This window comes from Tripterygium wilfordii, chromosome 17 (genome assembly GCF_013401445.1).
Source record: "Tripterygium wilfordii isolate XIE 37 chromosome 17, ASM1340144v1, whole genome shotgun sequence".
Classification (NCBI taxonomy): Eukaryota; Viridiplantae; Streptophyta; class Magnoliopsida; order Celastrales; family Celastraceae; genus Tripterygium; species Tripterygium wilfordii.
Window position 1 is genome coordinate 8,116,529 of NC_052248.1, and position 27,896 is coordinate 8,144,424.

Here is a 27,896-nt window from a genome sequence, read left to right on the forward strand (position 1 = left end):
GAAACGTTGAACGAAAGCTAAACCAGTAAGTCAAACTTCTAAGAACACTAAATAGAGTACAACAAAATACATTGATGCTATGGAATTGCTCAACTCTCTCCATAGATGAGCGTTTCATGTTTTTTTGCCATTTCAAACATAAATCGGTCCACTCACATCGTTACCTTAAGAAACGTTGAACGAAACCTAAACTAGCAAGTCAGACTTCTAAGAACACTAAATGTAGTACAACGGTGCACATTGATGTTTTGGAATTTCTCAACTCTCTCCATAGATGAGCGTTTCACATTTTTGTGCCATTTCAAACATAACTTGGTCTATTCGCATCGTTACCTTACGAAACGTTGAACGAAAGCTAAATTAGCAAGTCAGACTTCTAAGAACACTAAATGGAGAATAAAGGTCCACTTTGACGCTTTGGAATTGCTCAACTCATGCCATAGACAAGGATTTCACATTTATGAGCAATTCCAAACATAACTTGCTCTACTCGCATCGTTACATTATGAAACGTTGAACGAAAGCTAAACTAGCAATTCAGACTTCTAAGAATGATAAATGGAGTACAACGGTACACATTGATTCTTTGGAAACTCTTAACTCTCTCCATAGATGAGCGTTTCACGTTTATGTGCCATATCAAACGTAACTTGGTCCACTCGTACCGTTACCTTGTGAAACGTTGAACGAAACCTAAACAGCAAGTCAGACTTCTAAGAACACTAAATGGAGTACAATCGTACACATTGATGCTTTGGAATTGCTCAACTCTCTCCATAGATGAGCGTTTCACATTTTTATGCCATTTCAAACATAACTTGGTCTATTCACATCGTTACCTTACGAAACGTTGAGCGAAAGCTAAACTAGCAAGTCAGACTTCTAAGAACACTAAATGGACAACAAAGGTCTACTTTGACGCTTTGGAATTGCTCAACTCTCGCGATAGACAAAGATTTCACATTTCTGAGCAATTCAAAACGTAACTTGTTCTACTCACATCGTTACCTTACGAAACGTTAAACAAAAGCTAAACTAGCGATTCAGACTTCTAAGAACGCTAAATGGAGTACAACGGTACACATTGATGCTTTGGAACCTCTCAACTCTCTCCATAGATGAGCGTTTCACGCTTATGCACCATTTCAAAAGTAACTTGGTCCACTCGCATCGTTACCTTACGAAACGTTGAACGAAACCTAAACTACCAAGTCAGACTTCTAAGAACACTAAATGGAGTACAATGGTACACATTGACGTTTTGGAATTGCTCAACCCTCTCCATGGATGAGCGTTTCACATTTTTGTGCCATTTCCAACATAACTTGGTCTATTCGCATCGTTACCTTATGACATGTTGAACGAAACCTAAACTAGCAAGTCAGACTTCTAAGAAGGCTAAATGGAGTACAACGGTACACATTGATGCTTTGGAACCTCTCAACTCTCTCCATAGATGAGCGTTTCACGTTTATGCACCATTTCAAAGGTAACTTGGTCCACTCGCATTGTTACCTTATGAAACGTTGAACGAAACCTAAACTAGCAAGTCAAACTTCTAAGAACGCTAAATGGAGTACAACGGTACACATTGATGCTTTGGAATCGCTCAACTCTCTCCATAGATGAGTTTCATGTTTACACGCCATTTCGAACGTAACTTGGTCCACTCGCATCGTTAACTTACGAAACATTGAACGAAACCTAAACTAGCAAGTCAGACTTCTAAGAACACTAAATGGAGTACAATGGTACACATTGACGTTTTGGAATTGCTCAACCCTCTCCATGGATGAGCGTTTCACGTTTTTGTGCCATTTCCAACATAACTTGGTCTATTCGCATCGTTACCTTATGACATGTTGAACGAAACCTAAACTAGCAAGTAAGACTTCTAAGAAGGCTAAATGGAGTACAACGGTACACATTGATGCTTTGGAACCTCTCAACTCTCTCCATAGATGAGCGTTTCACGTTTATGCACCATTTCAAAGGTAACTTGGTCCACTCGCATTGTTACCTTATGAAACGTTGAACGAAACCTAAACTAGCAAGTCAAACTTCTAAGAACGCTAAATGGAGTACAACGGTACACATTGATGCTTTGGAATCGCTCAACTCTCTCCATAGATGAGTTTCATGTTTACACGCCATTTCGAACGTAACTTGGTCCACTCGCATCGTTAACTTACGAAACATTGAACGAAACCTAAACTAGCAAGTCAGACTTCTAAGAACACTAAATGGAGTACAATGGTACACATTGACGCTTTGGAATTGCTCAACCCTCTCCATAGATGAGCGTGTCACGTTTTCATGCCATTTGAAACATAACTTGGTCCACTCACATCGTTACCTTACGAAACGTTGAACGAAAGCTAAACCAGTAAGTCAAACTTCTAAGAACACTAAATAGAGTACACAACATACATTGATGCTATGGAATTGCTCAACTCTCTCCATAGATGAGCGTTTCATGTTTTTTTGCCATTTCAAACATAAATCGGTCCACTCACATCGTTACCTTAAGAAACATTGAACGAAACCTAAACTAGCAAGTCAGACTTCTAAGAACACTAAATGGAGTACAACGGTGCACATTGATGTTTTCGAATTGCTCAATTCTCTCCATAGATGAGCGTTTCACATTTTTGTGCCATTTCAAACATAACTTGGTCTATTCGCATCGTTACCTTACGAAACGTTGAACGAAAGCTAAACTAGCAAGTCAGACTTCTAAGAACACTAAATGGAGAACAAAGGTCCACTTTGACGCTTTGGAATTGCTCAACTCATGCCATAGACAAGGATTTCACATTTTTGAGCAATTCCAAACATAACTTGCTCTACTCGCATCGTTACATTATGAAACGTTGAACGAAAGCTAAACTAGCAATTCAGACTTCTAAGAATTATAAATGGAGTACAACGGTACACATTGATGCTTTGGAAACTCTCAACTCTCTCCATAGATGAGCGTTTCACGTTTATGTGCCATATCAAACGTAACTTGGTCCACTCGTACCGTTACCTTGTGAAACGTTGAACGAAACCTAAACAGCAAGTCAGACTTCTAAGAACACTAAATGGAGTACAATAGTACGCATTGATGCTTTGGAATTGCTCAACTCTCTCCATAGATGAGTGTTTCACATTTTTATGCCATTTCAATCATAACTTGGTCTATTCGCATCGTTACCTTACAAAACGTTGAGCGAAAGCTAAACTAGCAAGTCAGACTTCTAAGAACACTAAATGGACAACAAAGGTCTCCTTTGACGCTTTGGAATTGCTCAACTCTCGCGATAGACAAAGATTTCACATTTCTGAGCAATTCAAAACGTAACTTGTTCTACTCACATCGTTACCTTACGAAACGTTGAACAAAAGCTAAACTAGCAATTCAGACTTCTAAGAACGCTAAATGGAGTACAACGGTACACATTGATGCTTTGGAACCTCTCAACTCTCTCCATAGATGAGCGTTTCACGTTTATGCACCATTTCAAAAGTAACTTGGTCCACTCGCATCGTTAACTTACGAAACGTTGAACGAAACCTAAACTAGCAAGTTAGACTTCTAAGAACACTAAATGGAGTACAACGGTATACATTGATGCTATGGAATCGCTCAACTCTCTCCATAGATGAGTTTCACGTTTACACGCCATTTCGAACGTAACTTGGTCCACTCGCATCGTTAACTTACGAAACATTGAACGAAACCTAAACTAGCAAGTCAAACTTCTAAGAACACTAAATGGAGTACAATGGTACACATTGACGCTTTGGAATTGCTCAACCCTCTCCATAGATGAGCGTGTCACGTTTTCGTGCCATTTGAAACATAACTTGGTCCACTCACATCGTTACCTTACGAAACGTTGAACGAAAGCTAAACCAGTAAGTCAAACTTCTAAGAACACTAAATAGAGTAAAACAAAATACATTGATGCTATAGAATTGCTCAACTCTCTCCATAGATGAGCGTTTCATGTTTTTTTGCCATTTCAAACATAAATCGGTCCACTCACATGGTTACCTTAAGAAACGTTGAACGAAACCTAAACTAGCAAGTCAGACTTCTAAGAACACTAAATGGAGTACAACGGTGCACATTGATGTTTTCGAATTGCTCAACTCTTTCCATAGATGAGCGTTTCACATTTTTGTGCCATTTCAAACATAACTTGGTCTATTCGCATCGTTACCTTACGAAACGTTGAACGAAAGCTAAACTAGCAAGTCAGACTTCTAAGAACACTAAATGGAGAACAAAGGTCCACTTTGACGCTTTGGAATTGCTCAACTCATGCCAGAGACAAGGATTTCACATTTATGAGCAATTCCAAACATAACTTGCTCTACTCGCATCGTTACATTATGAAACGTTGAACGAAAGCTAAACTAGCAATTCAGACTTCTAAGAATGATAAATGGAGTACAACGGTACACATTGATGCTTTGGAAACTCTCAACTCTCTCCATAGATGAGCGTTTCACGTTTATGTGCCGTATCAAACGTAACTTGGTCCACTCGTACCGTTACCTTGTGAAACGTTGAACGAAACCTAAACAGCAAGTCAGACTTCTAAGAACACTAAATGGAGTACAATGGTACGCATTGATGCTTTGGAATTGCTCAACTCTCTCCATAGATGAGCGTTTCACATTTTTATGCCATTTCAAACATAACTTGGTCTATTCACATCGTTACCTTACGAAACGTTGAGCGAAAGCTAAACTAGCAAGTCAGACTTCTAAGAACACTAAATGGACAACAAAGGTCTACTTTGACGCTTTGGAATTGCTCAACTCTCGCGATAGACAAAGATTTCACATTTCTGAGCAATTCAAAACGTAACTTGTTCTACTCACATCGTTACCTTACGAAACGTTGAACAAAAGCTAAACTAGCGATTCAGACTTCTAAGAACGCTAAATGGAGTACAACGGTACACATTGATGCTTTGGAACCTCTCAACTCTCTCCATAGATGAGCGTTTCACGTTTATGCACCATTTCAAAAGTAACTTGGTCCACTCGCATCGTTACCTTACGAAACGTTGAACGAAACCTAAACTAGCAAGTCAGACTTCTAAGAACACTAAATGGAGTACAATGGTACACATTGACGCTTTGGAATTGCTCAACCCTCTCCATGGATGAGCGTTTCACGTTTTTGTGCCATTTCCAACATAACTTGGTCTATTCGCATCGTTACTTTATGACATGTTGAACGAAACGTAAACTAGCAAGTCAGACTTCTAAGAAGGCTAAATGGAGTACAACGGTACACATTGATGCTTTGGAACCTCTCAACTCTCTCCATAGATGAGCGTTTCATGTTTATGCACCATTTCAAAAGTAACTTGGTCCACTCGCATTGTTACCTTATGAAACGTTGAACGAAACCTAAACTAGCAAGTCAAACTTCTAAGAACACTAAATGGAGTACAACGGTACACATTGATGCTATGGAATCGCTCAACTCTCTCCATAGATGAGTTTCACGTTTACACGCTATTTCGAACGTAACTTGGTCCACTCGCATCGTTAACGTACGAAACATTGAACGAAACCTAAACTAGCAAGTCAGACTTCTAAGAACACTAAATGGAGTACAATGGTACACATTGACGCTTTGGAATTGCTCAACCCTCTCCATAGATGAACGTGTCACGTTTTCGTGCCATTTGAAACATAACTTGGTCCACTCACATCGTTACCTTACGAAATGTTGAACGAAAGCTAAACCAGTAAGTCAAACTTCTAAGAACACTAAATAGAGTACAACAAAATACATTGATGCTATGGAATTGCTCAACTCTCTCCATAGATGAGCGTTTCATGTTTTTTTACCATTTCAAACATAAATCGGTCCACTCACATCGTTACCTTAAGAAACGTTGAACGAAACCTAAACTAGCAAGTTAGACTTCTAAGAACACTAAATGGAGTACAACGGTATACATTGATGCTATGGAATCGCTCAACTCTCTCCATAGATGAGTTTCACGTTTACACGCCATTTCGAACGTAACTTGGTCCACTCGCATCGTTAACTTACGAAACATTGAACGAAACCTAAACTAGCAAGTCAAACTTCTAAGAACACTAAATGGAGTACAATGGTACACATTGACGCTTTGGAATTGCTCAACCCTCTCCATAGATGAGCGTGTCACGTTTTCGTGCCATTTGAAACATAACTTGGTCCACTCACATCGTTACCTTACGAAACGTTGAACGAAAGCTAAACCAGTAAGTCAAACTTCTAAGAACACTAAATAGAGTAAAACAAAATACATTGATGCTATGGAATTGCTCAACTCTCTCCATAGATGAGCGTTTCATGTTTTTTTGCCATTTCAAACATAAATCGGTCCACTCACATCGTTACCTTAAGAAACGTTGAACGAAACCTAAACTAGCAAGTCAGACTTCTAAGAACACTAAATGGAGTACAACGGTGCACATTGATGTTTTCGAATTGCTCAACTCTTTCCATAGATGAGCGTTTCACATTTTTGTGCCATTTCAAACATAACTTGGTCTATTCGCATCGTTACCTTACGAAACGTTGAACGAAAGCTAAACTAGCAAGTCAGACTTCTAAGAACACTAAATGGAGAACAAAGGTCCACTTTGACGCTTTGGAATTGCTCAACTCATGCCAGAGACAAGGATTTCACATTTATGAGCAATTCCAAACATAACTTGCTCTACTCGCATCGTTACATTATGAAACGTTGAACGAAAGCTAAACTAGCAATTCAGACTTCTAAGAATGATAAATGGAGTACAACGGTACACATTGATGCTTTGGAAACTCTCAACTCTCTCCATAGATGAGCGTTTCACGTTTATGTGCCGTATCAAACGTAACTTGGTCCACTCGTACCGTTACCTTGTGAAACGTTGAACGAAACCTAAACAGCAAGTCAGACTTCTAAGAACACTAAATGGAGTACAATGGTACGCATTGATGCTTTGGAATTGCTCAACTCTCTCCATAGATGAGCGTTTCACATTTTTATGCCATTTCAAACATAACTTGGTCTATTCACATCGTTACCTTACGAAACGTTGAGCGAAAGCTAAACTAGCAAGTCAGACTTCTAAGAACACTAAATGGACAACAAAGGTCTACTTTGACGCTTTGGAATTGCTCAACTCTCGCGATAGACAAAGATTTCACATTTCTGAGCAATTCAAAACGTAACTTGTTCTACTCACATCGTTACCTTACGAAACGTTGAACAAAAGCTAAACTAGCGATTCAGACTTCTAAGAACGCTAAATGGAGTACAACGGTACACATTGATGCTTTGGAACCTCTCAACTCTCTCCATAGATGAGCGTTTCACGTTTATGCACCATTTCAAAAGTAACTTGGTCCACTCGCATCGTTACCTTACGAAACGTTGAACGAAACCTAAACTAGCAAGTCAGACTTCTAAGAACACTAAATGGAGTACAATGGTACACATTGACGCTTTGGAATTGCTCAACCCTCTCCATGGATGAGCGTTTCACGTTTTTGTGCCATTTCCAACATAACTTGGTCTATTCGCATCGTTACTTTATGACATGTTGAACGAAACGTAAACTAGCAAGTCAGACTTCTAAGAAGGCTAAATGGAGTACAACGGTACACATTGATGCTTTGGAACCTCTCAACTCTCTCCATAGATGAGCGTTTCATGTTTATGCACCATTTCAAAAGTAACTTGGTCCACTCGCATTGTTACCTTATGAAACGTTGAACGAAACCTAAACTAGCAAGTCAAACTTCTAAGAACGCTAAATGGAGTACAACGGTACACATTGATGCTATGGAATCGCTCAACTCTCTCCATAGATGAGTTTCACGTTTACACGCCATTTCGAACGTAACTTGGTCCACTCGCATCGTTAACGTACGAAACATTGAACGAAACCTAAACTAGCAAGTCAGACTTCTAAGAACACTAAATGGAGTACAATGGTACACATTGACGCTTTGGAATTGCTCAACCCTCTCCATAGATGAGCGTGTCACGTTTTCGTGCCATTTGAAACATAACTTGGTCCACTCACATCGTTACCTTACGAAATGTTGAACGAAAGCTAAACCAGTAAGTCAAACTTCTAAGAACACTAAATAGAGTACAACAAAATACATTAATGCTATGGAATTGCTCAACTCTCTCCATAGATGAGCGTTTCATGTTTTTTTGCCATTTCAAACATAAATCGGTCCACTCACATCGTTACCTTAAGAAACGTTGAACGAAACCTAAACTAGCAAGTTAGACTTCTAAGAACACTAAATGGAGTACAACGGTGCACATGGATGTTTTGGAATTGCTCAACTCTTTCCATAGATGAGCGTTTCACATTTTTGTGCCATTTCAAACATAACTTGGTCTATTCGCATCGTTACCTTACGAAACGTTGAACGAAAGCTAAACTACCAAGTCAGACTTCTAAGAACACTAAATGGAGAACAAAGGTCCACTTTGACGCTTTGGAATTGCTCAACTCATGCCATAGACAAGGATTTCACATTTATGAGCAATTCCAAACATAACTTGGTCTACTCGCATCGTTACATTATGAAACGTTGAACGAAAGCTAAACTAGCAATTCAGACTTCTAAGAATGATAAATGGAGTACAACGGTACACATTGATGCTTTGGAAACTCTCAACTCTCTCCATAGATGAGCGTTTCACGTTTGTGTGCGATATCAAACGTAACTTGGTGCACTCCTACCGTTACCTTGTGAAACGTTGAACGAAACCTAAACAGCAAGTCAGACTTCTAAGAACACTAAATGGAGTACAATGGTACACATTGATGCTTTGGAATTGCTCAACTCTCTCCATAGATGAGCGTTTCACATTTTTATGCCATTTCAAACATAACTTGGTCTATTCGCATCGTTACCTTACGAAACGTTGAGCGAAAGCTAAACTAGCAAGTGAGACTTCTAAGAACACTAAATGGACAACAAAGGTCTACTTTGACGCTTTGGAATTGCTCAACTCTCGCGATAGACAAAGATTTCTCATTTCTGAGCAATTCAAAACAAACTTATTCTACTCACATCGTTACCTTACGAAACGTTGAACAAAAGCTAAACTAGCAATTCAGACTTCTAAGAACGCTAAATGGAGTACAACTGTACACATTGATGCTTTGGAACCTCTCAACTCTCTCCATAGATGAGCGTTTCACGTTTATGCACCATTTCAAAAGTAACTTGGTCCACTCGCATCGTTACCTTACGAAACGTTGAACGAAACCTAAACTAGCAAGTCAGACTTCTAAGAACACTAAATGGAGTACAATGGTACACATTGACGCTTTGGAATTGCTCAACCCTCTCCATGGATGAGCGTTTCACGTTTTTGTGCCATTTCCAACATAACTTGGTCTATTCGCATCGTTACTTTATGACATGTTGAACGAAACGTAAACTAGCAAGTCAGACTTCTAAGAAGGCTAAATGGAGTACAACGGTACACATTGATGCTTTGGAACCTCTCAACTCTCTCCATAGATGAGCGTTTCACGTTTATGCACCATTTCCAAAGTAACTTGGTCCACTCGCATTGTTACCTTATGAAACGTTGAACGAAACCTAAACTAGCAAGTCAAACTTCTAAGAACGCTAAATGGAGTACAACGGTACACATTGATGCTTTGGAATCGCTCAACTCTCTCCATAGATGAGTTTCATGTTTACACGCCATTTCGAACGTAACTTGGTCCACTCGCATCGTTAACTTACGAAACATTGAACGAAACCTAAACTAGCAAGTCAGACTTCTAAGAACACTAAATGGAGTACAATGGTACACATTGACGCTTTGGAATTGCTCAACCCTCTCCATAGATGAGCGTGTCACGTTTTCATGCCATTTGAAACATAACTTGGTCCACTCACATCGTTACCTTACGAAACGTTGAACGAAAGCTAAACCAGTAAGTCAAACTTCTAAGAACACTAAATAGAGTACAACAAGATACATTGATGCTACGGAATTGCTCAACTCTCTCCATAGATGAGCGTTTCATGTTTTTTTGCCATTTCAAACATAAATCGATCCACTCACATCGTTACCTTAAGAAACATTGAACGAAACCTAAACTAGCAAGTCAGACTTCTAAGAACACTAAATGGAGTACAACGGTGCACATTGATGTTTTCGAATTGCTCAATTCTCTCCATAGATGAGCGTTTCACATTTTTGTGCCATTTCAAACATAACTTGGTCTATTCGCATCGTTACCTTACGAAACGTTGAACGAAAGCTAAACTAGCAAGTCAGACTTCTAAGAACACTAAATGGAGAACAAAGGTCCACTTTGACGCTTTGGAATTGCTCAAGTCATGCCATAGACAAGGATTTCACATTTTTGAGCAATTCCAAACATAACTTGCTCTACTCGCATCGTTACATTATGAAACGTTGAACGAAAGCTAAACTAGCAATTCAGACTTCTAAGAATGATAAATGGAGTACAACGGTACACATTGATGCTTTGGAAACTCTCAACTCTCTCCATAGATGAGCGTTTCACGTTTATGTGCCATATCAAACGTAACTTGGTCCACTCGTACCGTTACCTTGTGAAACGTTGAACGAAACCTAAACAGCAAGTCAGACTTCTAAGAACACTAAATGGAGTACAATAGTACGCATTGATGCTTTGGAATTGCTCAACTCTCTCCATAGATGAGTGTTTCACATTTTTATGCCATTTCAATCATAACTTGGTCTATTCGCATCGTTACCTTACGAAACGTTGAGCGAAAGCTAAACTAGCAAGTCAGACTTCTAAGAACACTAAATGGACAACAAAGGTCTCCTTTGACGCTTTGGAATTGCTCAACTCTCGCGATAGACAAAGATTTCACATTTCTGAGCAATTCAAAACGTAACTTGTTCTACTCACATCGTTGCCTTACGAAACGTTGAACAAAAGCTAAACTAGCAATTCAGACTTCTAAGAACGCTAAATGGAGTACAACGGTACACATTGATGCTTTGGAACCTCTCAACTCTCTCCATAGATGAGCGTTTCACGTTTATGCACCATTTCAAAAGTAACTTGGTCCACTCGCATCGTTAACTTACGAAACGTTGAACGAAACCTAAACTAGCAAGTCAGACTTCTAAGAACACTAAATGGAGTACAACGGTATACATTGATGCTATGGAATCGCTCAACTCTCTCCATAGATGAGTTTCACGTTTACACGCCATTTCGAACGTAACTTGGTCCACTCGCATCGTTAACTTACGAAACATTGAACGAAACCTAAACTAGCAAGTCAAACTTCTAAGAACACTAAATGGAGTACAATGGTACACATTGACGCTTTGGAATTGCTCAACCCTCTCCATAGATGAGCGTGTCACGATTTCGTGCCATTTGAAACATAACTTGGTCCACTCACATCGTTACCTTACAAAACGTTGAACGAAAGCTAAACCAGTAAGTCAAACTTCTAAGAACACTAAATAGAGTAAAACAAAATACATTGATGCTATGGAATTGCTCAACTCTCTCCATAGATGAGCGTTTCATGTTTTTTTGCCATTTCAAACATAAATCGGTCCACTCACATCGTTACCTTAAGAAACGTTGAACGAAACCTAAACTAGCAAGTCAGACTTCTAAGAACACTAAATGGAGTACAACGGTGCACATTGATGTTTTCGAATTGCTCAACACTTTCCATAGATGAGCGTTTCACATTTTTGTGCCATTTCAAACATAACTTGGTCTATTCGCATCGTTACCTTACGAAACGTTGAACGAAAGCTAAACTAGCAAGTCAGACTTCTAAGAACACTAAATGGAGAACAAAGGTCCACTTTGACGCTTTGGAATTGCTCAACTCATGCCAGAGACAAGGATTTCACATTTATGAGCAATTCCAAACATAACTTGCTCTACTCGCATCGTTACATTATGAAACGTTGAACGAAAGCTAAACTAGCAATTCAGACTTCTAAGAATGATAAATGGAGTACAACGGTACACATTGATGCTTTGGAAACTCTCAACTCTCTCCATAGATGAGCGTTTCACGTTTATGTGCCGTATCAAACGTAACTTGGTCCACTCGTACCGTTACCTTGTGAAACGTTGAACGAAACCTAAACAGCAAGTCAGACTTCTAAGAACACTAAATGGAGTACAATGGTACGCATTGATGCTTTAGAATTGCTCAACTCTCTCCATAGATGAGCGTTTCACATTTTTATGCCATTTCAAACATAACTTGGTCTATTCACATCGTTACCTTACGAAACGTTGAGCGAAAGCTAAACTAGCAAGTGAGACTTCTAAGAACACTAAATGGACAACAAAGGTCTACTTTGACGCTTTGGAATTGCTCAACTCTCGCGATAGACAAAGATTTCACATTTCTGAGCAATTCAAAACGTAACTTGTTCTACTCACATCGTTACCTTACGAAACGTTGAACAAAAGCTAAACTAGCGATTCAGACTTCTAAGAACGCTAAATGGAGTACAACGGTACACATTGATGCTTTGGAACCTCTCAACTCTCTCCATAGATGAGCGTTTCACGTTTATGCACCATTTCAAAAGTAACTTGGTCCACTCGCATCGTTACCTTACGAAACGTTGAACGAAACCTAAACTAGCAAGTCAGACTTCTAAGAACACTAAATGGAGTACAATGGTACACATTGACGCTTTGGAATTGCTCAACCCTCTCCATGGATGAGCGTTTCACGTTTTTGTGCCATTTCCAACATAACTTGGTCTATTCGCATCGTTACTTTATGACATGTTGAACGAAACGTAAACTAGCAAGTCAGACTTCTAAGAAGGCTAAATGGAGTACAACGGTACACATTGATGCTTTGGAACCTCTCAACTCTCTCCATAGATGAGCGTTTCATGTTTATGCACCATTTCAAAAGTAACTTGGTCCACTCGCATTGTTACCTTATGAAACGTTGAACGAAACCTAAACTAGCAAGTCAAACTTCTAAGAACACTAAATGGAGTACAACGGTACACATTGATGTTATGGAATCGCTCAACTCTCTCCATAGATGAGTTTCACGTTTACACGCCATTTCGAACGTAACTTGGTCCACTCGCATCGTTAACGTACGAAACATTGAACGAAACCTAAACTAGCAAGTCAGACTTCTAAGAACACTAAATGGAGTACAATGGTACACATTGACGCTTTGGAATTGCTCAACCCTCTCCATAGATGAGCGTGTCACGTTTTCGTGCCATTTGAAACATAACTTGGTCCACTCACATCGTTACCTTACGAAATGTTGAACGAAAGCTAAACCAGTAAGTCAAACTTCTAAGAACACTAAATAGAGTACAACAAAATACATTGATGCTATGGAATTGCTCAACTCTCTCCATAGATGAGCGTTTCATGTTTTTTTGCCATTTCAAACATAAATCGGTCCACTCACATCGTTACCTTAAGAAACGTTGAACGAAACCTAAACTAGCAAGTTAGACTTCTAAGAACACTAAATGGAGTACAACGGTATACATTGATGCTATGGAATCGCTCAACTCTCTCCATAGATGAGTTTCACGTTTACACGCCATTTCGAACGTAACTTGGTCCACTCGCATCGTTAACTTACGAAACATTGAACGAAACCTAAACTAGCAAGTCAAACTTCTAAGAACACTAAATGGAGTACAATGGTACACATTGACGCTTTGGAATTGCTCAACCCTCTCCATAGATGAGCGTGTCACGTTTTCGTGCCATTTGAAACATAACTTGGTCCACTCACATCGTTACCTTACGAAACGTTGAACGAAAGCTAAACCAGTAAGTCAAACTTCTAAGAACACTAAATAGAGTAAAACAAAATACATTGATGCTATGGAATTGCTCAACTCTCTCCATAGATGAGCGTTTCATGTTTTTTTGCCATTTCAAACATAAATCGGTCCACTCACATCGTTACCTTAAGAAACGTTGAAGGAAACCTAAACTAGCAAGTCAGACTTCTAAGAACACTAAATGGAGTACAACGGTGCACATTGATGTTTTCGAATTGCTCAACTCTTTCCATAGATGAGCGTTTCACATTTTTGTGCCATTTCAAACATAACTTGGTCTATTCGCATCGTTACCTTACGAAACGTTGAACGAAAGCTAAACTAGCAAGTCAGACTTCTAAGAACACTAAATGGAGAACAAAGGTCCACTTTGACGCTTTGGAATTGCTCAACTCATGCCAGAGACAAGGATTTCACATTTATGAGCAATTCCAAACATAACTTGCTCTACTCGCATCGTTACATTATGAAACGTTGAACGAAAGCTAAACTAGCAATTCAGACTTCTAAGAATGATAAATGGAGTACAACGGTACACATTGATGCTTTGGAAACTCTCAACTCTCTCCATAGATGAGCGTTTCACGTTTATGTGCCGTATCAAACGTAACTTGGTCCACTCGTACCGTTACCTTGTGAAACGTTGAACGAAACCTAAATAGCAAGTCAACCTTCTAAGAACACTAAATGGAGTAGAACGGTACACATTGATGCTTTGAAATCTCTCAACTCTCTCCATTGATGAGCGTTTCACGTTCATGCGCCATTTCAAACGTAACTTGGTCCACTCGCATTGTTACCTTACGAAACGTTGAGCGAAAGCTAAACTAGCAAGTCAGATTTCTAAGAACACTAAATGGAGAACAAAGGTCCACTTTGACGCTTTGGAATTGCTCAGCTTTCGCCATAGACAAGGATTACACATTTATGAGCAATTCCAAACATAACTTGTTCTACTCGCATCGTTATTTTACGAAATGTTGAACGAAAGCTAAACTAGCAATTCAGACTTCTAAGAACGCTAAATGGAGTACAACGGTACACATTGATGCTTTGAAATCTCTCAACTCTCTCCATAGATGTGCGTTTCACGTTTATGCGCCATTTCAAACGTAACTTGGTCCACTCGCATCGTTACCTCGTGAAATGTTGAACGAAACCTAAACTAGCAAGTCAGACTTCTAAGAACACTTAATGAAGCAGAACGGCACACATTGATCCTTTGAAATTGCTCAACTCTCTCCATAGACGAGTGCGTCACGTTTTTGTGCCATTTGAAACGTAACTTGGTCCACTCACATCATTACCTTACGAAACATTGAACGAAAGCTAAACTAGAGAAGTCAAACTTTTAAGAACACTAAATAGAGTACAATGGTACACATCGATGCTTTCGAATCTCTCAACTCTCTCCATGGATGAGCGTTTCACCTTTATGCGCCACTTCAAACATAACTTGGTCCACTCGCATAGTTACCTTACGAAACGTTGAACGAAACCTAAACTAGCATGTCGGACTTCTAAGAACAATAAATAGAGTACAACGATACACATTAATGCTTTGGAAATGCTCAACTCTCTCCATAGATGAGCGTTTCACATTTTTGTGCCATTTCAAACATAACTTGGTCCTCTCGCATCGTTACCTTACGAAACATTGAACAAAACCTAAACTAGCAAGTCAGACTTCTAAGAACACTAAATGCAGCACAACGGGCCACTTTGACGCTTTAGAATTGCTCAACTCTCGCCATATACAAGCATTTCACATTTCTGAGCAATTCCAAAATAACTTGTTCAACTCGCATCGTTACCTTACGAAACATTGAACGAAAGCTAAACTAGCAAGTAAGACTTCTAAGAACACTAAATAAAGGATAAAGGTCCACTTTGACGCTTTGGAATTGCTCAACTCTCACCATAGACAAGGATTTCACATTTCTGAGCAATTCCAAACATAACTTGTCCTACTCGCATCGTTACCTTACTAAACGTTGAACGAAAGCTAAACTAGCAATTTAGACTTCTAAGAACACTAAATGGAGTAAAACATTACCCATTGATGCTTTGGAATTGCATATTTCTCTCCATATACGATCGTTTCTCGTTTTTGTGCAATTTCAAACATAACTTGGTCTATTCACATTGTTAACTTACGAAACGTTGAACGAAACCTAAACTAGCAAGTCAGACATCTAAGAACACTTAATGGAGTACAACGGTACACATTGATGCTTTTGAATTGCTCACCTCTCTCCATAGATGAGAGTGTCACTTTTTTGTGCCATTTGAAACATAACTTGGTCTATTCGCATCGTTACCTTACGAAACGTTGAACGAAAGCTAAACTAGCAAGTCAGACTGCTAAGAACACTAAATAGAGTACAACGGTACACATTGATGCTTTGGAATCTCTCAACTCTCTACATAGATGAGCGTTTCACGTTTATACGCCATTTCAACCGTAACTTGGTCCACTCGCATTATTACCTTACTCAAGGTTGAACGAAACCTAAACTAGCAAGTCAGACTTCTAAGAACACTAAATAGAGTACAATGGTACATATTGATGCTTTGGATATGCTCAACTCTCTCCATAGATGAGCATGTCACGTTTTTGTGCCATTTGAAACATAACTTGGTCCACTCACGTCGTTGCCTTACGAAACGTGGAACGAAAGCTAAACTAGTACGTCAAACTTCTGAGAACACTAAATGGAGTACAATGGCACACATTGGTGCTTTGGGATCTCTCAACTGTCTCCATGGATGAGCATTTCACGTTTATGCGCCATTTGAAACATAACTTGGTCTACTCGCATCGTTACCTTACGAAATGTTGAACGAAGCCTAAACTAGCAACTCAGACTTCTAAGAACACTAAATGGAGTACAACGGTACACATTGATGCTATGGAATTGCTCAACTCTCTCCATAGATGTGCGTGTCAAGTTTTTGTGCCATTTGAAACATAACTTGATCCACTCACATCGTTACCTTACGAAACGTTGAACAAAACCTAAACTAGCAAGTCAGACGTCTAAGAACACTAAATGCAGCACAACGGTCCACTTTGACGATTTAGAATTGCTCAACTCTCGCCATAGACAAGCATTTCACATTTTTGAGCAATTCCAAACATAACTTGTTCTACTCGCATCGTTACCTTACGAAACGTTGAACGAACGCTAAACTAGCAAGGCAGACTTCTAAGAACACTAAATAAAGGATAAAGGTCCACTTTGACGCTTTGGAATTGCTCAACTCTCGCCATAGACAAGGATTTCACATTTCTCAGCAATTCCAAACATAACTTGTTCCACTCGCATCGTTACCTTACTAAACGTTGAACGAAAGCTAAACTAGCAATTCAGACTTCTAAGAACTTTAAATGGAGTACAACGGTACACATTGATGCTTTGGAATCTCTCAACTCTCTCCATAGATGAGCGTTTCACGTTTATGCGCTATTTCAAACGTAAGTTGGTCCCCTCGCATCGTTACCTTACGAAACGTTGAACGAAATCTAAACTAGTAGGTCAGACTTCTAAGAACACTAAAGGGAGTACAATGGTACACATTGACACTTTGGAATTGCTAAACTCTCTCCATGGATGAGCGTTTCACGTTTTTGGGCCATTTCAAACATAACTTGGTCTATTCGCATCGTTACCTTACGACGCGTTGAACGAAACCTAAACTAGCAAGTCAGACTTCTAAGAACACTAAATGGAGTACAATGGTACACATTGATGCTTTGGAATTGCTCAACCCTCCCAATAGATGAGCGTTTCACATTTTTATGCCATTTCAAACATAAGTTGGTCTATTCACATTGTTACCTTACGACCTGTTGAACGAAACCTAAACTACTAAGTCAGACTTCTAAGAACACTAAATAGAGTACAACAGACATATTGATGCTTTGGAATCTCTCAACGCTCTCCATAGATGAGCGTTTCACGTTTATGCGCCATGTCAAACGTAACTTGGTCCTCTCGCATCGTTACTTTACGAAACGTTGAGTGAAAGCTAAACTAGCAAGTCAGACTTCACAGAACACTAAATGGAGAACAAAGGTCCATTTTGACGCTTTGGAATTGCTCAACTCTCGCCATCGACAAGGATTTCACATTTATGAGCAATTCCAAACATAACTTGTTCTACTCGCATCGTTTCCTTACGAAACGTTGAACAAAAGCTAAACTAGCAATTCAGACTTCTAAGAACGCTAGATGGAGTACAACGGTACACATTGATGCTTTGGAATCTCTCAACTCTCTCCATAGATGAGCGTTTCACGTTTATGCGCCATTTCAAACGTAACTTGGTCCACTCGCATCGTTACCTTACGAAACGTTGAATGAAACCTAAACTAGCAAGTCAGACTTCCAAGGACACTAAATGGAGTACAATGGTACACATTGATGCTTTGGAATTGCTCAACCCTCTCCATAGATGAGCGTTTAACGTTTTTGTGCCATTTCAAACATAACTTGGTCATTCACATCGTTACCTTACGACACGTTGAACAAAAGCTAAACTAGCAAGTCAGATGCTAAGAACACTAAATAGAGTACACCGGTACACATTGATGCTTTGGAATCTCTCAACTCTCTACATAGATGACCGTTTCAAGTTTCTGCGCCATTTCAAACGTAACTTGGTCCATTCAAATCGTTACCTTACAAAACGTTGAACGTAACCTAAACTTGCAAGTCAGACTTCTAAGAACACTAAATGGAGTAGAACTGTACACAATGATGCTTTAGAATTGCGCAACTCTCTCCATAGACGAGCGTGTCACGTTTTTGTGCCATTTGAAACATAACTTGGTCCACTCACATCGTTACCTTACGAAACGTTGAACGAAAGCTAAACTAGTAAGTCAAACTTCTGAGAACACTAAATGGAGTACAATGGTACACATTGGTGCTTTGGAATCTCTCAACTCTCTCAATGGATGAGCGTTTCACGTTTATACGCCATTTCAACCGTAACTTGGTCCACTCGCATTATTACCTTACTCAACGTTGAACGAAACCTAAACTAGCAAGTCAGACTTCTAAGAACACTAAATGGAGTACAACAGTATACATTGATGCTATGGAATTGCTCAACTCTCTCCATAGATGAGCGTCTCACGTTTTTTTGCCATTTGAAACATAACTTGGTCCACTAGTATCGTTACCTTACGAAACGTTGAACGAAACCTAAACTTGCAAGTCAAACTTTTAAGAACACTAAATGGAGTACAACGGTACACATTGATGCTTTGGAATTGCTCAACTCTCTCCATAGATGAGCGTTTCACATTTTTGTGCCATTTAAAACATAAGTTGGTCCATTCGCATCGGTACCTTATGGAATGTTGAACGAAAGCTAAACTAGCGAGTCAGACTTCTAAGAACACTAAATGGAGAACAAAGGTCCACTTTGACGCTTTGAAATTACTCAACTCTCGCCAAAGACAAGGATTTCACATTTCTGAGCAATTCCAAACATAACTTGCTCTATTCGTATCATTACCTTACGAAACGTTGAACGAAAGCTAAACTAGCAATTCAGACTTCTACGAGCGCTAAATGGAGTACAATGGTACACATTGATGCTTTGGAATCTCTCAACTCTCTCCATAGATGAGCGTTTCACGTTTATGCGCTATTTGAAACGTAAGTTGGTCCGCTCGCATCGTTACCTTACGAAACGTTGAAAGAAATCTAAACTAGCAAGTCAGACTTCTAAGAACACTAAATGGAGTACAATGGTACACATTGATGCTTTGGAATTGCTCAACCCTCCCAATAGATGAGCGTTTCACCTTTTTGTGCCATTTCAAACATAAGTTGGTCTATTCGCATTGTTACCTTACGACACGCTGAACGAATGCTAAACTAGTAAGTCAAACTTCTAAGAACACTAAATAGAGTACAACGGTACACATTGATGCTTTGGAATCTCTCAACTCTCTCCATAGATGAGCGTTTCACGTTTATGCGCCATGTCAAACGTAACTTGGTCCACTCAAATCGTTACCTTACGAAACGTTGAACGGAACCTAAACTACCAAGTCAGACTTCGAAGAACACTAAATGGAGTAGAACGGTGCACGTTGATGCTTTGGAATTGCTCAAATCTCCTCATAGATGAGTGTTTCACGTTTTCGTGCCATTTCAAACATAACTTGGTCCACTCGCATCGTTACCTTACGAAACGTTGAACAAAACCTAAACTAGCAAGTCAGACATCTAAAAACACTAAATAGAGTACAAATGATACACATTAATGCTTTGGAATTGCTCAACTATCTCCATAGACGAGTATTTCACGTTTTTGGGCCACTTCAAACATAACTTGGTCCTCTCGCGTCGTTACCTTACGAAACATTGAACAAAACCTAAACTAGCAAGTCAGACTTCTAAGAACACTAAATGCAGCACAACGGTCACTTTGACGCTTTAGAATTGCTCAACTCTCGCCATAGACAAGGATTTAACATTTCTGAGCAATTCCAAACATAACTTGTCCTACTCGCATCGTTACCTTACTAAACGTTGAGCGAAAGCTAAACTAGCAAGTCAAACTTCAAAGAACACTAAATGGAGTACAACAGTACACATTGATGCTTTGGAATTGCTCAACTCTCTCCATGGATGAGCGTGCCACGTTTTTATGCCATTTGAAACATAACTTGGTCCACTCACATCGTTACCTTACGAAACATGGAACGAAAGCTAAACTAGTAAGTCAAACTTCTGGGAACACTAAATGGAGTACAATGGTACACATTGGTGCTTTGGAATCTCTCAACTCTCTCCATGGATGAGGGTTTCACGTTTATGCGCCATTTCAAACATAAGTTAGTCCACTCGCATTGTTACCTTACGAAACGTTGAACGAAACCTAAACTAGCAAGTCAGACTTCTAAGAACACTAAATGGAGAACAAAGGTCTGCTTTGACGCTTTGAAATTGCTCAACTGTCGCCATAGATGAGCGTGTCCCGTTTCTGAGCAATTCCAAACATAACTTGCTCTACTCGCATCGTTACCTTACGAAACGTTGAAGGAAAGCTAAACTAGCAATTCAGACTTCTAGGAACGCTAAATGGAGTACAATGGTACACATTGATGCTTTGGAATTGCTCAACCCTCCCAATAGATGAGCGTTTCACCTTTTTGTGCCATTTCAAACATAAGTTGGTCTATTCGCATTGTTACCTTACGACACGCTGAGCGAAAGCTAAACTAGCAAGTCAAACTTCAAAGAACACTAAATGGAGTACAACAGTACACATTGATGCTTTGGAATTGCTCAACTCTCTCCATGGATGAGCGTGCCACGTTTTTATGCCATTTGAAACATAACTTGGTCCACTCACATCGTTACCTTACGAAACATGGAACGAAAGCTAAACTAGTAAGTCAAACTTCTGGGAACACTAAATGGAGTACAATGGTACACATTGGTGCTTTGGAATCTCTCAACTCTCTCCATGGATGAGGGTTTCACGTTTATGCGCCATTTCAAACATAAGTTAGTCCACTCGCATTGTTACCTTACGAAACGTTGAACGAAACCTAAACTAGCAAGTCAGACTTCTAAGAACACTAAATGGAGAACAAAGGTCTGCTTTGACGCTTTGAAATTGCTCAACTGTCGCCATAGATGAGCGTGTCCCGTTTCTGAGCAATTCCAAACATAACTTGCTCTACTCGCATCGTTACCTTACGAAACGTTGAAGGAAAGCTAAACTAGCAATTCAGACTTCTAGGAACGCTAAATGGAGTACAATGGTACACATTGATGCTTTGGAATCTCTCAACTCTCTCCATGGATGAGCGTTTCACTTTTATGCGCCATTTCAAACGTAACTTGGTCCCCTCGCATCGTTACCTTACGAAACGTTGACGAAACCTAAACTAGCAAGTCAGACTTCTAAGAACACTAAATGGAGTACAACGGTACACATTGATGCTTTGGAATTGCTCAACTCCCTCCATAGATAAGCGTGTCACGTTTTTGTGCCATTTGAAACATAACTTGATCCACTCACATCGTTACCTTACGAAACGTTGAACGAAAGCTAAACAGTAAGTCAAATTTCTAAGAACACTAAATAGAGTACAACAAAATGCATTGATGCTTTGGAATTGCTCAAATCTCTCCATAGATGAGCGTTTAACGTTTTTGTGCCATTTCAAACATAACTTGGTCCACTCGCTTCGTTACCTTATGAAACGTTGAACGAAACCTAAACTAGCAAGTCAGACTTCTAAGAACACTAAATAGAGTACAACTATACACATCAATGCTTTGGAATTGCTTAACTCTCTCCATAGATGAGCGTTTCACGTTTTTGTGCCATTTCAAACATAACTTGGTCCTCTCGCATCGTTACCTTACGAAACGTTGAACAAAACCTAAACTAGCAAGTCAGACTTCCAAGAACACTAAAGGCAGCACAACGGTCCACTTTGACCCTTTAGAATTGCTCAACTCTCGCCATAGACAAGCATTTCACATTTTTGAGCAATTCCAAACATAACTTGTTCTACTCGCATCGTTACCTTACGAAACGTTGAACGAAAGCTAAAGTAGCAAGTCAGACTTTTAAGAACACTAAATAGTGGATAAAGGGCCACTTTGACGCTTTGGAATTGCTCAACTCTCGCCATAGACAAGGATTTAACATTTCTGAGCAATTCCAAACATAACTTGTTCTGCTCGCATCGTTACCTTACTAAACGTTGAACGGAAGCTAAACTAGCAATTCAGACTTCTAAGAACATTAAATAGAGTACAACGGTACACATTGATGCTTTGGAATTGCTCATTTCTCTCCATATACGAGTGTTTCTCGTTTTTGTGCAATTTCAAACATAACTTGGTCTTTTCACATTATTGCATTACGAAACATTGAACGAAAGCTAAACTAGCAAGTCAGACTTCTAAGAACACTAAATAGAGTACAATGGTACACATTGATGCTTTGGAATTGCTCAACTCTCTCCATAGACAAGCATTTCACTTTTTTGTGCCACTTCAAACATAACTTGGTCCACTCGCATCGTTATCTGACGAAACGTTGAACGAACCCTAAACTGGCAAGTCAGACTTCTAAGAACACTAAATGGAGTACAATGGTACACATTGATGCTTTGGAATTGCTCAACCCTCTCCATAGATGAGCGTTTAACGTTTTTGTGCCATTTCAAACGTAACTTGGTCTATTCGCATCGTTACCTTAGGACAAGTTGAACGAAAGCTAAACTAGCAAGTCAGACTGTTAAGAACACTAAATAGAGTATAACGGTACTCATTGATGCTTTGGAATTGCTCAAATCTCTCCATAGATGAGCGTTTCACGTTTATGCGCCATTTCAAACGTAACTTGGTCCACTCGAATCGTTACCTTACGAAACATTGACGAAACTTATACTAGCAAGTCAGACTGCTAAGAACACTAAATAGAGTACAACGGTACACATTGATGCTTTGGAATCTCTCAACTCTCTCCATAGTTGAGCGTTTCACGTTTATACGCCATTTGAATCGTAACTTGGTCCACTCGCATCGTTACCATACGAAACGTTGAACGAAACCTAAACTAGCAAGTCAAACTTCCAAGAACACTAAATGGAGTACAACGGTACACATTGATGATTTGAAATTGCTCAACTCTCTCGATAGATGAGCATGTCACGTTTTTGTGCCATTTGAAACATAACTTGGTCCACTCACATCGTTACATTACGAAACGTGGAACGAAAGCTAAACTAGCAAGTCAAACTTCTGAGAACACTAAATGGAGTACAATGGTACACATTGGTGCTTTGGAATCTCTCAACTCTCTCCATGGATGAGCGTTTCACGTTTATGCGCCATTTCAAACATAATTTGGTCCACTCGCATCATTACCTTACGAAACGTTGAACGAAACCTAAACCAGCAAGTCAGACTTCTGAGAAAACTAAATGGAGTACAACGGTACACATGGATGCTTTGGAATTGCTCAACTCTCTCCATAGATTAGCGTTTCACGTTTTTGTTCCATTTAAAACATAAGTTGGTCTATTCGCATCGGTACCTTACGGAACGTTGAATGAAAGCTAAACTAGTAATTCAGACTTCTAAGAACACTAAATAGAGTACAACGGTAGACATTGGTGCTTTGGAATTGCTCATTTCTCTCCATATACGAGCGTTTCTCGTTTTTGTGTAATTTCAAACATAACTTGGTCTTTTCGCATTGTTACACTACGAAACATTGAATGAAAGCTAACCTAGCAAGTCAGACTTCTAAGAACACTAAATAGAGTACAATGGTACACATTGATGCTTTGGAATTGCTCAACTCTCTCCATAGAGCAGCATTTCACGTTTTTGCGCCACTTCAAACATAACTTGGTCCACTCACATCGTTACCTTACGAAACGTTGAACGAACCCTAAACTAGCAAGTCAGACTTCTAAGAACACTAAATGGAGTACAATGGTACACATTGATGCTTCGGAATTGCTCAACCCTCTCCATAGACGAGCGTTTCACATTTTTGTGCCATTTCGAGCATAACTTGGTCTATTCGCATCGTTACCCTACGACAAGTTGAACGAAAGCTAAACTAGCAAGTCAAACTGCTAAGACCCCTAAATAGAGTATAACGGTACACATTGGTGGTTTGGAATCTCTCAACTCTCTCCATGGATGAGCGTTTCACGTTTATGCGCCATTTCAAACAAAACTTGGTCTACTTTGACGCTTTTGAATTGCTCAACTCTCACCATAGACAAGGATTTCACATTTATGAGCAATTCCAAACATAGCTTGTTCTGCTCGCATCGTTACCTTACTAAACGTTGAACGAAAGCTAAACTAGCAATTCAGAAATAGAGTACAACGGTACACATTGATGCTTTGGAATTGCTCATTTCTCTCCATATACGAGCGTTTCTCATTTTTCTGTAATTTCAAACATAACTTGGACTTTTCGCATCGTTACCTTACGAAACGTTGAACAAAAGCTAAACTAGCAAGTCAGACTTCTAAGAACACTAAATGGAGTACAACGGTACACATTGATGCTTTGGAATTGCTCAACTCTCTCCATAGATGAGAGTTCCACATTTTTGTGCCATTTAAAACATAAGTTGGTCTATTCGCATCGGTACCCTACGGAACGTTGAACGAAAGCTAAACTAGCAAGTCAGACTTCTAAGAACACTAAATGGAGAACAAAGGTCCACTTTGACGCTTTGAAATTGCTCAACTCTCGCCATAGACAAGGATTTCACATTTCTGAGCTATTCCAAACATAACTTGCTATACACGCATCGTTAACGTACGAAACGTTGAACGAAAGCTAAACTAGCAATTCAGACTTCTTAGAACGCTAAATGGAGTACAACGGTACACATTGATGCTTTGGAATCTCTCAACTCTCTCCATAGATGAGTGTTTCACGTTTATGCGCCATTTCAAATGTAACTTGGTCCACTCGCATCGTTACCTTACGAACCGTTGACGAAACCTAAACTAGCAAGTCAGACTTCTAAGAACACTAAATGGAGTACAACGGTACACATTGATGCTTTGGAATTGCTCAACTCTCTCCATAGATGAGCGTGTCACGTTTTGTGCCACTTGAAACATAACTTGATCCACTCACATCGTTACCTTACGAAACGTTGAACGAAAGATAAACTAGTAAGTCAAACTTCTAAGAACGCTAAATGGAGTACAACAAAATACATTGATGCTTTGGAATTGCTGAAATCTCTCCATAGATGAGCGTTTAACGTTTTTGTGCCATTTCAAACATAACTTGGTGCACTCGCTTCGTTACCCTATGAAACGTTGAACGAAACCTAAACTGGCAAGTCAGACTTCTAAGAACACTAAATAGAGTACAACGATACACATGAATGCGTTGGAATTGCTTAAATCTCTCCATAGATAAGCGTTTCACATTTTTGTGCCATTTCAAACGTAACTTGGTCCTCCGCATCGTTACCTTACGAAACGTTGAACAAAACCTAAACTAGCAAGTTAGACTTCCAAGAACACTAAAGGCAGCACAACGGTCCAGCACAACGGTCCACTTTGACCCTTTAGAATTGCTCAACTCTCGCCAAAGACAAGCACTTCACATTTTTGAGCAATTCCAAACATAACTTGTTCTAGTCGCATCGTTAGCTTACGAAACGTTGAACGAAAGCTAAAGCAGCAAGTCAGACTTTTAAGAACACTAAATAATGGATAGAGGGCCACATTGACGCTTTGGAATTGCTCAACTCTCACCATAGACAAGGATTTCACATTTCTGAGCAATTCCAAACAGAGCTTGTTCTACTCGCATCGTTACCTTACTAAACGTTGAACGAAAGCTAAACTAGCAATTCAGACTTCTAAGAACACTAAATAGAGTACAACGGTACACATTGATGCCTTGGAATTGCTCATTTCTCTCCATATACGAGCGTTTCTCGTTTTTGTGTAATTTCAAACATAACTTGGTATTTTCGCATTGTTACACTACGAAACATTGAACGAAAGCTAACCTAGCAAGTCAGACTTCTAAGAACACTAAATAGAGTACAATGGTACACATTGATGCTTTGGAATTGCTCAACTCTCTCCATAGAGAAGCATTATACGTTTTTGCGCCACTTCAAACATAACTTGGTCCACTCACATCGTTACCTCATGAAACGTTGAACGAAAGCTAAACTAGTAAGTCAAACTTCTACAAACACTAAATAGTGTACAACAAAATACATTGATGCTTTGGAATTGCTCAACTCTCTCCATGGATGAGCTATTCGTGTTTTTGTGCCATTTCAATCATAACTTGGTCCACTCGCATCGTTACCTTACGAAACGTTGAACGAAACCTAAACTAGCAAGTCAGACTTCTAAGAACACTAAATGGAGTACAACGGTACACATTGATACTTTGGAATTCCTCAACTCTCTCCATAGATGAGCGTTTCATATTTTTGTGCCATTTCAAACATAACTTGGTCTATTCGCATCGGTACCTGACGAAATGGTGAACGAAAGCTAAACTAGCAAGTCAGACTTCTAAGAACACTAAATGGAGGGCAAAGGTCTACTTTGACGCTTTGGAATTGCTCAACTCTCGCCATAAACAAGGATTTCACATTTCTGAGCAATTCTAAACATAACTTATCCTACTCGCATCATTACCTTATGAAACGTTAGACGAAAGCTAAACTAGCAATTCATACTTTTAAGAACAATAAATGGAGTACAACGGTACACATTGATGCTTTGGAATCTCTCAACTCTGTCCATAGATGAGCGTTTCACGTTTATGTGCCATTTCAAACGTAACTTGGTCCAGTCGCATCGTTACCTTACGAAACATTGAACGAAACCTAAACTAGCAAGTCAGACTTCTAAGGACACTAAATAGAGTACAATGGCACACAATGATGCTTTGGAATTGCTCAACCCTCTCCATAGATGAGCGTTTCACGTTTTTACGCCATTTCAAACCTAACTTGGTCCACTCGCATCGTTACCCTATGAAACGTTGAACAAAACCTAAACTAGCAAGTCAGACTTCTAAGAACACTAAATAGTGTACAACAAAATACGTTGATGCCTTGGAATTGCTCAACTCTCTCCATAGATGAGCGTGTCACATTTTTGTACCATTTGAAACATAACTTGGTCCACACACATCGTTACCTTACGAAACATTGAACGGAAGCTAAACTAGTAAGTCAAACTTCTATGAACACTAAATGGAGTACAATGGTACACATTGGTGCTTTGGAATCTCTGAACTCTCTCCATGGATGAGCGTTTCACGTGTATGCGCCATTTCAAACATAACTTGGTCCACTCGCATCGTTACCTTATGAAACATTGAACGAAACCTAAACTAGCAAGTCAGACTTCTAAGAACACGAAATGGAGTACAACGGTACACATTGATGCTTTGGAATTGCTCAACTCTCTCCATAGATGAGTGTGTCACGTTTTTGTGCCATTTGAAACA